At 35.9% G+C, this 13,319-nt stretch overlaps 1 long non-coding RNA gene across 1 annotated transcript; it reads left to right on the forward strand.

Annotated features, from left to right (window-relative positions):
- The first annotated feature begins 601 nt into the window (after window positions 1-601).
- On the forward strand, window positions 602-1,935 carry LOC138332718 (uncharacterized). The gene is made up of 2 exons (XR_011209845.1): window positions 602-1,208; window positions 1,415-1,935. It is a non-coding gene; the product is annotated as an uncharacterized lncRNA (long non-coding RNA).
- Window positions 1,936-13,319: the final 11,384 nt, after the last annotated feature.

Raw genomic sequence — 13,319 nt, forward strand, 5'->3', positions numbered from 1 at the left:
AGATAAAGTCAGTTAGGAAGAAGAGAAAAGATAAGATCCTAAATTTAGTCGCCTTTTACGATCATGCGATAGGGGCAGCAGGTACAATTCTTACGCCCCACTTGCAGGGCCATGCAAACAGACAATAGGTTTTTGAAAACGCAACCAGAAAAATCATGCATAAAATGGATTGCACAGCTTGAATACTGCTGCTATATATGAGACCCATACAAAAAAAACACATTTAACATATAAAAACAACGCAGAGTAGCTAGATACATCAGATATATATCATAACACAGGTTCAATCATTGACACAAGTTATGGGGGCCGCGATGGCCGAGTGGTTAAGATGTACCGACATATTACCACATGCCCTCCACCTCTGGGTCGCGAGTTCGAGTCCCATGTGGGGCAGTTGCCAGGTACAGGGCTTTCCTCCACCAACAAACCTGGCACGTCGTTAAATGACCCTGGCTGTTAATAGGACGTTAAACTAATCAAAACCAAAACCAAACAAGTTATACAACTTCAATACACTGTACACACCACAAAGCTAGACACTTGTATCCATAAGTATGAAGACCAATATCTGTTTCAAATAATACATAGCATATTTATACTTTTTTTCACAAACAAAACACAATGCAACCCCTACCCCCGTAACAGCAGTACAATGCACCACACTCGAGGATTTATTCACATATTACCTGTGTATCCCTCAAGCACTTATCATTTCACCTGCTTTTATCATTTGTTCAAAACCTACATTAAAAATCTCACTGTATTTAATGCTTGACAGAATTTGACGATGTTTTCAGCCATTTGAATGTTTTAATCTAAGGGTTGGTAATGAGAGATACCATAAATAAAATGAATCGTCACAATACTCTCATAGCAGCTAGATTGGAAAAGTACTATTTTCTTGTATTAGGCCTACTACGAACGTCACTTTGAACATTTAAGATACTGTTTTATCTGCTTTCCCAGAACTTCGATGTTTGGCCAGTACGTCGGAGGAGTAATTGCGTTTTTGATATCAGTAAGTCTGCTTCTAGTCATCCAATACTTGTGCAGTTCTGGAAAACTCCAACATCCGCGCTTTGAATTTACATACTGTATGACATGTGTCGGGATAATGGCTGGCCTTCCGAGTATTGCGTATCATCTGCTTGGAACCATACACGCATCATTCCTCTTTCTGATCGGAATTCTTGTATCAGTATCGGGTAAGATATATAATACATATGTATGTGATTTTTATACTGTAAAATCTTTCCATTTGTAATCTTTAATATTAACAGAATCATTATATTTTGCCACTAAATGAGAGAACACTAAATTCCAATCACAATGTACCCTATCATTTTGGGATTATTTTTGGTATGTTAAGTTAACGCCATGATGACATTGGCTGTATCTATGTATTTGACAGTAGTGTTGCTGCATGGTTCTCAAAGAAAACCGGGTAAACTGAACATGGTGGGAGCGGCTGCAGACTGCAATGGTGTGGGCCCAAACTCTGCTCTTATGGTATTGAGGAACAGAATCACACTGAAAAACGTGGTTGCATCGATCGCCGTGGCCATCGCTACTCTATATTGTTTGAACATTTTTTATGTAATTCTTATGATAATTCTCGTGCTCTTTCTTGCATTTGCGTTGGCATTTATGCATGGCATCATGGATAGAATAATGCATTACAACACTAGCCAATTAGCCTAAGAAAATAATGACACGGACAAAATTAATTCTTGAAGGTGAAACGTCAAAATCTAGGTCACAGTAATTTGGTAATGGTAAGCAATATGTAGACAAACTTAGGTTTCCGTAAAGTCATTTTGAGACCAATAATATCAACAAGTTCAAAATGTTCAGTGGAGTGAGAACTATATATTGGATGCAGCTTTGCTATATAAAAGTACAGTCCAAAAAAAAAAAAAAAAACAAAAATAACACCGTTTTTCACAGGACATAGGAAAATAATTTTGCCAAATAATTTAAACCAATTTTTCAATAAATGACAATTTCAAAAGTCAATAGATGTACTAGGGTTTTCTTTTAAAGCTTTAAAATGTATCCTAGTCATTTTGAGACCAATCATATCAAGTTATTTATTTCTGATGCAATGGTTTGGAGTGAGAACTATATATTGGATGCAGCTTGCTATATAAAAGTACAGTCCAAAGTAAAAAAACCAAACCATTTTATAACACTTTTTTTAGAAAATAATTTTGCCAAATAATTTTAACCAATTTTTCAATAAATGTCAATTTCAAAAGTCAATAGATGTACTAGGGTTTTCTTTTAAAACTTTAAAATGTGTATTGCTATGAATTCTTGTCTTCAAAAATCATATAGAATGAAGAAATGAAAGGAAGGAAGCAGCCATCTTGGAACTACTTTTCTGCAGTGTGGAGGATCATGAAGATGAATTTGCATTCTTTGTTGAGCATTTATAGAAATAAAAAGGTCACTAACACGAAAGAAAATAAAAAATAAATAGCTTTACAAAATATCTTTGAGTGTTGTGTCGTCGGCGAATGTCAAGTTGACAAGGACACATTTCGCCCACATAAATGTATTTTGACAAAGAAAAGGACGTACGATTTAAGTATCATATATACCGAAAGAATATTTTCATTCGGCTTTTCTAATCTGAAGTAGATGCTGCGTCGGGCTCCTCTTCGATCTTGTTATTTTCCCGGACTTTATACGAAGTAAACATCACATCGCGTGCAGCCCTTGTATTCGTACAAGCGGAAGTACCTTCTCTACAAATAATCTCGGATTTAAATAATAGATATAACAGTATAACCTTTACCAATAATTGATAAATGTGTTTCATGTTAAAAATATCATTTAAAAATTTATTATTAAAATACAATTTACTCTGCATCATTTAATATAGCGGGGGCATTTTCTGCGTAGTAATTTTCTGTGAGAAAAGGAGGAATGTACTAGGTTATATAGTATCAAAAGGAAACAAAGTACTTGGCATCATCTTTAGAACTTTCACATTTATGCACGCGCAAATGTTCCTAACCCACTACAAAACGTTAGTCCGGTCTCATCTTGAGTACGCCTCTACAGTTCGCCCAAGGACAAAGTTGCCATAGAAACAGTCCAAAGAAGGCCTAGGGGCTACAAAACGAGTGAACTCGTTGCAAGACTTGCCGTATAGTGAGTGACTGAAGCGTCTCGGGCTACCAACTCTTGAGTACAGTGAGGACCACAATCATACATGGTGAAGGTGTTCAAAATCATCAACAAAATATAGTCCAGGTGCCAACCAGAAAACCCAAAAATATAGTTCGCATAAAATGTTTTTTTCTGATTATATTGCAGTATGATGTGCTTAATCATAATCCGAATGATGCCACCTCGGCATCTCTTTGGGGAATTGAAAATATTCAAGATGGCTGCCATGAACATTCCCAAAAACGGTATTAGTGAAATAAATTAGAGTTTAACTGTAACGTAATTGCAAAAGATAAGTTTTATTTCTTAATTTTGCAAGATAGATACTCGTTCATATTCTTTGACAGAAAATAAAATCCGATAAAACTAATTTTCAGAATCAGTTATTTTTCGTCATTATTTTGTCGAAAAATGAACAATATTACTTATATTGCGTAATGTTAAACAGAATATCATATTTAAGGACGATCATTCGGGAAAATATTTTACTACATCACACAACTGTATACGAATGTCCTGCAGGTAGAACATCACAAGTGTACCTATGCATGATCGTAAAAGGCGACTAAATTTAGGATATCTTTTCTATTTTATCCTGGGTTATGGAATAGTAGCCAAAGCTTCCCCACAAGGGCGAGCGCTCAACTGCGCAAAGTGAGGTGATGTCAAGAGAGAAGTAAAGAAGAAGAAAAGCAGTTAGAAAGATGAGAAAGAAAATATCCTAAATTTTGTCGAATTTTAAGATATCATGCAATAGAAGGCAGACCGTACAATTATAATGCCCTACCTACAGGCCAAAAAACAACGGTGCGGCGGCCGGAATTACAACAACCAAGATTTACTAACAATATAAACTAATATTAGCATATAGGAAGCATACAAGCATCATATCAATATTCTTTGCCCTATGCAATCACTATAAGGTATTATATTTTGAAATAAATTAGTTAAGTACTTCTTTCTCAAACAGCTAGACATACGATTAATACCAATTTAATTGCTAAAAGGGATTACATCTATTGCAATTTGACACATGTTTATATTTATGCAATATCAAAACAATGTACTTTGCTTTCATACAATAGACTTTATTAGTCTTGCAAATTGCCTATTAGAAAATTGTTTTTTTATTTAAAAAAAAAAACTGTCAAGTGACTAAGTCGCTGCAACTTGTTGTAATATGATTTAAAGGCCAAGAGAAGTCGTTGATAATGCATTTATGAGTTTACTATGCTTCCAGAACAAAAAAAAAGAAGATTTGATATGATCATTTTATAATATTTTATAAAACCAAGCCCTTTGTTTTAAACCCTAGTTTATACTGTTTTGGTAGTGACAAAACGTTTTAATAATCCAGAAATAATAACAACTATCTTGTCTTATAACCCAACCCTAAACACTTATTTAGATTAATGTTAATTAAGGATTAACTGGAAAAGATGCTATGAAGATATAACACAAAAATTTGAGTGTACTTTATATAACCGCGAAGCTGTTTACGATGAGAGAACACTCAGGTTTTTATGTTATATCTCCATAATATAACAAATCTATTCAAATTAATCCTAATAATTCAAATTACTAAAGATAATCTCTTCTATATTCAAAATTCATTTTGGGACTCTTTTGGCTATGAAATCATTACTCCGTCATCTCAGCCAATCAGAAGCAACGTTACAAACGGCGACGCCATTGTTTTCATTTATGGGCTGATAAAGTAAATTGTAAGCCAATGAAAATGCTCGTAACAAGCAAAATTGAATTATTTAAGAATAAATTGATACCCACATCCATTTACATACAATATTATGAAGACTTGTGTGTATTATGTATTGACCTAGATAAAGATCTGTTTCCTATCTTCATGGTCCTGGCTGTTAATAGGACGTTAAACTAATACCCCAACCTCAATATGGTAAATGCTATTAAATTGCATGGAATTCCAAAACGCCCCCACCCTGGCACATTATACTAACAATGGACAAACCAGTCCTTTCACTCCCTTTATCAAAAAGATGTTCAACTCCATTTATTAAATCAAACGTTTTTTAAAATTAAAAAAAAAATCTTTGAGTAATGCAATCAAACATCACACAGAAAGATTTTTCATGTTCATTATATTAGAATGTTGTCATTTTGGACTCCCATATCAAATTAACTAAAACTTGTTTTCTAAGGTTGTTACATTCAATACATGTATAACCAATAAATTACACAAAACCAGGTTAAAAATATACCATTAAGAACAACAAATTCAATTTTGCCTTAAAAAATATCAAAATTAACATATAATAAATATAACGTTTTTATCTAGTAACTATTTTGGAAATGAAAGTATCATCAGAATATATTGTACATTAAAATGGGTAAAGAAACGGTTTCGTAAACAAATCGTCAAAGTACTGAATCATATGTTTTAGTGACATTTTGATGGTTCAATGTTTTATCGCCCCGTAACATCTTTGTGCATCTCAATTACATTCAAACTGGTTACGAAACAAAGGTATCCATTCTATATTAAATAATAATTGAATATCTGTCTTGAAAGTTTGTCCAGTTGCTCTGTGTGTAGAGCATAATAATTGTACCTGCTGTCCCTTCATTATCGTAAAAGGCGACTAAATTTTGGTATCTTTTCTTTTTCTTCCCAACATTTGTCAGAGTTGAACTATCGCCCATTTGGGGAATACATCCCCTGGCCGAGCGTCACATTACTCTAAAATGTCGCAGTGTCTGGTCAGCACAAAGGGAATGGGGACGACTGTTTGTCCGTTGTCATTTTAATATGACTAGGTGGGTTGTGATTAATAGAATATTTTCCTATCTAGAGGGTGTGACAACGAAGTCACAACCCGAGGGGTAATTCATGAACGTCTAACCAGAGGCTTGCCGAGGGTTGGACATTTAGGAATTGCCCCGAGGGTTGTGATTTCGTTTTCATACCCTCATAGGTAGGGAATGATTTTTTTCTCCCATATACAAAAGAAAAAGAAGAGATAATATCCTAAAAAGAAGCATTTTCACCGCGACATGAATATGGTTCCCTTGTCTGCACGTCAATATTGATGAAGTCGTTGACAATGCAAGCCACGGACACACCGCATGAAGTCATGACGTAACGTTATTGTCTTTAGGTTCAAAAGGTTAGCGCGCACAATCTGTCATACCCTAGGGGTCGACAGAGAAATCTCCCACGGCTAAAACCGGTGACAAATCGGTGAATGGTGGGAGAAATTTGGTATCTTTTGGCATGCTTCAGTAGTGTTATAAAAGGGCAAACGTAATTCACTAATACATTTATATAAGGAGACACAACACCAATTATATATCACAGCATCCCAAGGCATTCGGAACACACGCAACACATCGTATAGTGAAGGCCGTCCTCAAATGACTGAAGCTGTTAATAGGACGTTTTCAATTTTATAATCACGTTTGTCCAGTAAACGATTCAGCTTAATTTCTCTATCGATATGGTATATCTTGGTAGACTTACATATTGAAGCATGCAAATCATCATGTTATACCTTCAAATATTTAGGCAATACACTAAGTTTATATTTAAATAAAAAGTTATTCTTGTTTTTTATAAAAAAATCAATTTCAAGAAGTGTGTATTTTTATTTTATAATAAGGATGTATTGCATGATTTACCAGTTTGTTTGTCGTGTTTTTTATTATTATTAAACTAACGTCCGGTTAAGACGGCCTCTCATGTATGCGCTGTATTGCGTTATGAAGTGCGGGAGTGTTTTGCGAGACTGGTATATTTGTGTTGTGTCTTCTTGTATAGTGGAACTTTTGGAACTCTTGCACTTTGTTATAACACTGAAGCATGCCACCAAGACACCAAGCAATACAACCCTCCCAGTCAAATTATACTGACAACGGACGAACCAGTCGTCCCACTCCCGGTATGCTGAGCACTAAGCAGGAGCAGAAACTACCACTTTTATAGACTTTGGTGTGTCTTTCTCACAGGGACGAGTGCTCAACCGAAAGCCCAAAGTGAGGCGTTGTCAAGGGAGACGTTAGGAGTCAGACGTCAGTTAGGTAGAAGATAAAAGATAAGATTATACACTTTTTACCATATTATCGCCTTTTACGATCATGAAATATGTGCAGCAGGTACAATACTAACACCCTACCTGCAGTACAAATTAACAAGGTACGACTGAACATGTCATTTTACCAATAATTGTGATAAGATAAATAATTTGCCAGAGCTCATATAATCTTATCTTGACAATAAGTCTAATAGACTCATCCCAACTCTCGGCAAGGTTCTTTGCCAGAATGTTGTAGAGCATACCAATAATACAAAATCGGCAAAGGAGCTTTGCCATTTACAGTGTATAACAAGGTTTCGGCAAGGTACTTTGCCAAACCTATAAAACGTTGGTATTTATAGATAATTGTCAAGATTAAACTATCTGAGATACAGTATTATGTCAATCCTATGTCACTCTAGTTCGGCAAAGTAGTTTGCCACTAAATATTCACAAGAACCATTTAACATAGGCAAACTCGATTCGCCAAGTATTTAGCACGAGCTGCACAGCCTACCCAACTACTAGATCCCAAAATGGCCACTGCAAGCTTTCCTGACCCGAAACGATACAGGACAGACGATTCTATCGATGTATTCTGCAACAAATGTGACGCCAAGATTACAAACAACAGGTTTTTGGACTGCGCCGTCTGTAAGCTTCAATACTGTTACGTCTGCACAGGACAGAAAACAAGCGTGTTACGTCTACTGGAGGCTGGCGATCAGGAAGGCTTCACATGGTCCTGTAACTGTTGTAAAGGAACAGAAGCAACACTTCTTAGAATAGAAAGTTCACTCACACAGTTGAAACATACCAGTGAACATAGAATTACGAAAATTGAAGAAAGAATAGAAACAATAGAAGAAAGGCAAGACAAGCACGAAAACCAAATATCGGCAAAAATGGAAAATCTGAAACTTTCTATGAAGGACGAGATAATCCAAGAAATAAAGGGCGAAATGACGGAAATGATAGATAAAAGGAATCGGGAATTACAAGACCGAAAGAGAAGGGACTCTAATGTCATCATCTTCAATCTGCCTGAATCAAAACAATTGTGACTCTGCTAATAGACAAGAGGAGGATCGAAGGAATTTTCAAAAAGTAGCTGATTCTATTGGTGTTTCAAATTTGGACACGACTGCAATTTTTAGATTAGGACGGCCCGACCAAACTAACAAAAAAAAAAGACCTCTTAAAATGCATCATTTAGATTAATAAGATTATCAGCGAAGTAGTAACCCTACTCTAGAAAATTCAAGAGAGATCAAGTATCACAGTACAGATAAGTTCCAAGAGAATTCAAAAAGGTACATCGGTGATACGCTCGAGTGCATGACTATTCACGAGTCGAGCTGTTGAAGTCAGGACTGTAAAATGCAAAATTACGTGAATCAAAAAGAGTGTACATGCTCATGAAATCCAGAATCGCCAACTTAAGATCAGATGTCGTGGATAGTCTCGAAATTATTAAAGTTGCGCCATAACACTGAGGTTTATCTCAAGCCATCCCAATGACCGGTCAATGGAGACAAACATTAGCCCCTAATGTACAGACGTTTCTTCTAAACATGAATCGGCATATAATCAAGACGACCGTCATCTATCATCAGATGGAGAGCCCATCTTTAGTATAACTGCTCAAGACACTATTCTGGATAGCTAACAGCCCCGCGATTCTCCAGTCGTGGGATAGAGCATAGGAAACTACTTTTATGGAGGTTTTTTAATACAGTAACAATTGCCAATGACAAAAACAATCGTCCTTCGACCATCCTTGTTTTTTACTCAAACATTGACACGTTAACCCCAAGCAAGCGAATAGAATTAGAACAAATAATTTCTCAGAAATCACCTGACGTAATTGGATTAACAGAAATATATCCAAAGTCGTCATCTACAGTATACGAAGAGCTATACAACCTGGCGGGTTATGATTCCTTCAGAAATGGAAACGGAAAACGCGGAGTCCTTATTTTAACCAAATCAATCCTTCAAGCAAGTCCAGTACATGTGCCGGTTGAATTTGACGAACATGTTTGGTGTAGTATCAAACTATTAAAAATGATACACTGCTTATTGGAAACGTGTACAGAAGTCCAAATAGCGATTCCAACAACAATGATAAATTATTAGAGCTATTATCAGCAACAGAACAACTAAACTTCAGTCATATACTTATCACTGGTGATTTTAACTATAAAGAAATAGTCTGGAGCACTTTATCAACTACAGTCTCTGCACACCATCCAGCTACATATTTTGTAGAGAAAACGAAAGACTTGTTTTTGCATCAACATGTACTTTCCCCAACAAGATACAGAGACAGACAAACTGCTAATTGCTTGGATTTAGTTTTTACCAATGAGGAAGGTATATGGTACAATATTGCACATATGCCCGGCCTAGGCCGAAGTGACCACTTGTTATTGGTTTTTAATCTGAACTTGTACAGTGATTGTAATTCGCATATTATTGAAAAAAGAGACTTCTTCAAAGGAAACTACAATAACATACGTGAAGGCCTACATAATACTGATTGGCAAGCGTTGCTATACGGAAAAGGTACCGAGGAATCATGGGAGATTTTCGCTGAAACCATATCAACATTAGTAGTAAATAACATACCAGTGAGCAAAATCACCATGGATCGTCCAAAGAACCGCATTCCTCTAGACGAACAAGCACGCAAAAACATCAAGAAAAAACAAAGGAAATGGTATAAATATCAACATTGCCATACAACAGAAACTGGGAAAATTATAAAAGAGCAAGAAATCATGCAACAACTTCGATTAGAGCATCTAAATACCATTTCGAACAGAATATCGCCAATCAAATAAAGGAGAACCCGAAGCAGTTCTGGAAATATGTGAGGACTAAATACCAAAATAAAACGAACTGTAGGAAATTTGGAGATCTCAAACGGCTTAATATGTAGCGACAGCAGAGAAAAGGCTGAACTGCTCAACGAATACTTCTGCAGTGTATTTACTGTTGAATCTGATACAGATCATCTACCCCATTTTAATGATAGAAATGTAGACACTCCACTGCTAGATATTAACATCACAAAAGAAAAAATCAAGTCGGCGATTTCTAAGTTAAAACCAAATTCTTCTGCTGGCCCTGATGTATTCCATCTCAAACTGTTAATTGAGACATCCTATGAAATTGTGGAACCTCTCGAAAACATTTTTTATAAATCCATCATTGAAGAGAAACCAAACGGCTGGAAAAATGCTTTGGTAACACCAATTCATAAAAGCGGTTCAAAAAAAAAAAAAAAAAATATCGCCCTATAAGTCTTACTTCCGTTCCTTGCAAGATATTACAGCGAATTATTAAAGACGAAATAAGAACGCATATGGAACGGAATGGCTTTTTTTTCAACCTGCCAACATGGATTCACAAAAGGGAAGTCGTGTGTGACTCAACTTATTGAAGTTGTTGACTATGTCACGTCAGAAATGGAAAAAGGAAACAACGTTGACGTTATTTACCTCGACTTAAGCAAAGCCTTTGACAAAGTACCACATGGTCTATTACTACTTAAGATGGAAAAATATGGTATAAAAGGAAAAATTCTCGGATGGATAAAAGATTTGTCGAAGTGTATGAAGCAGCGAGTTTTTTATGAACGGCGAACTGTCTGTTCAGCATGACGTGACAAGCGGCGTCCCCCGGGGAGCGTCCTCGGGCCGATTTTGTTCTTGATATTTATCAATGATATGCCTGAAGTTTTAAATTCGGTCGTGAAAATGTTTGCCGACGACGCTAAGCTGATGAAGGGTATTGGATGTGTCAGAGACAGACTAGACCTACAGAACGACGTCGACAATACTCATTAAATGGTCTGAGACATGGAACATGGAATTTAACACCAAAAAAGTGCAAACACATGTCTCTTGGAAATTTACATCAACATGACAACTTCTGCTACAAAATGGGCACAAATTGAAGAAATAAGCAAATGTAGTTCGGAAAAAGATCTTGGTGTTAGATTCGATTCTCACCTCAAAATTTAGTCAACATGTAAATAATTCAGTCTCTAAAAGCCAACCGAATTACAGGGATTGATATTCAAAACATTTAGCTATATAACAACAAAGACATGATTTTTTGAGCCAACTGAATTACAGGATTGATATTCAAAACATTTAGCTATATCAACAAAGACATGTTTTTGAACCTTTACAAAAACTCTTGTCAGGCCTCATCTGGAATACAGATCATGCGTTTGGAACCAAATTTCCATTAAGGACCAAATTTTGATTGAAAATGTCCAGAAAGACGCAGCTTACAAAAAGGAGTGAAGATCGTTTTTACACACTGACGTGTCGGAAAGAACACAACGTCGTCTCAGATCTAACTAGGAGTATACCAAGTCTTCAATATCCGGAGCGGAAAACGAGCAGATTATTGTCCGAGGTTCTACGTAAAATAATCAATCGAGTATCTGATATTATAGACAAGACCAAGAAGCTTCTTTAAAGAATGTCGCCTGATTAATCTGTCAACCATATGGGCATACTTCAAAGAAAGTGATTCTGAAGAGCGGAGGTAAAGAGTTGGTTGAATGCTCCATACAAATAATAGAAATTCAAACATGTAGAATCTGTGGTATACAGATGAACATGTTTACCTGATAAATATTTGGTATCTGCAATGACTCTGAACCTCATGTATGTCACGCCTGAAAAGCACGGACATCTTGCACAATGAGCTGTACCCTCTAAATTCAATCCTACAGATGTTGTTAATGGGTTTAATGTTGATTGGACAACTATTGTATACAAGGATACGCCTCCAGAAGCCATTGAGCTTACAACGGTGTTAAATTTACATAATTACATAATTAAGATTAGTTATATTGCTAAAAATTACATGAAGCTTATTACTATATCTTTCAAAATGACTGCTGAATGGGTAATTCCATTTTGGGTAGAAGAAAAATCTGTAAATATTAAAAGTGTTGGTTGGTTGATTACGTTATAATGCCCTTTTCACAGAAATTGTCATTTTAAGAACGGTCTATCTTACATTATTGCTTTGTGGGATGCCTTTGGTTCGGGTGGCTGTGATATGATCAAGAGTGTCTTTTGTAATGTTGGAAACATTTAGTGCGTTCTCACTGAAACATGTTACCAAATGTACATTGGGAAAACATCCCAGTCGGTCATATATACTGACATCGGCTATAGTAGTCGTCTCACTCTCTTTCTGTTGAATGCTAAGCAAGAGCAGAAACAATGAACATGCATATTCTGTAAAAAACAACTTATTTTAGCGCAAGGCGAACATCTGTAAAATTATCATTTATCAGCGCGGATATAAAATAGCGCAGTTTGATGGTTCAATACCGCTAATAAGAACGTTTACAGTAAAGAGACGTGTCTCGTGGAAGTAACAGTTCCCAGAGCCTTTCTAAACGGTCAACTCAAGGCGGCCAAAAGTGAGGTGGTGTCAAGGAAGACGTTAGGAAGAAAAGAATATATAAAGCCCAAAGGTCGCCTTTTATGATCATGCAAAAAGGTAGAATTAAAAAACGCTATAGCGACACAGAAACCAGCGAAATTAAAATATTGTCTTAATGAAAACCACACAAAATACTTATCTACATGTAATTACTAATAAAACAAAGCAATTTTATCATACAATAAACCGGTTTTGAAAATTATGGTAATTAACTTATTAATTAAACATTAATTACAAGAGGTAGCTTTATTATATAAAGAATTCTGTTCAATGACGGTATGACAAATATGTACACAAAATTGTATCGAAGTGCATAAAGAATTGATGATTTTATAGCATGATACCAAATTAGGATGAAAATATATCAATGTTGCAGTTTGTCAACCATCTTGTCCGCTATCTGGAATATTTCAATTTCCCAATGATGCCACGGTGGCATCATCCAGTTTCTGATGGAGGACATGTTAAAGAATATTTCTGTGCAAAAAACATTTTATGCGAACTATTTTTTTAGGTTGGGTGGGAAAATCACCATTTGGCACCTGGACTTTATGAACCGGAGTCTATGTACGGGAGTACCAGAGTCTATGTACGGAAGTACCAGAGTCT

Source organism: Argopecten irradians, chromosome 10 (genome assembly GCF_041381155.1).
Source record: "Argopecten irradians isolate NY chromosome 10, Ai_NY, whole genome shotgun sequence".
NCBI classification, from domain to species: Eukaryota; Metazoa; Mollusca; class Bivalvia; order Pectinida; family Pectinidae; genus Argopecten; species Argopecten irradians.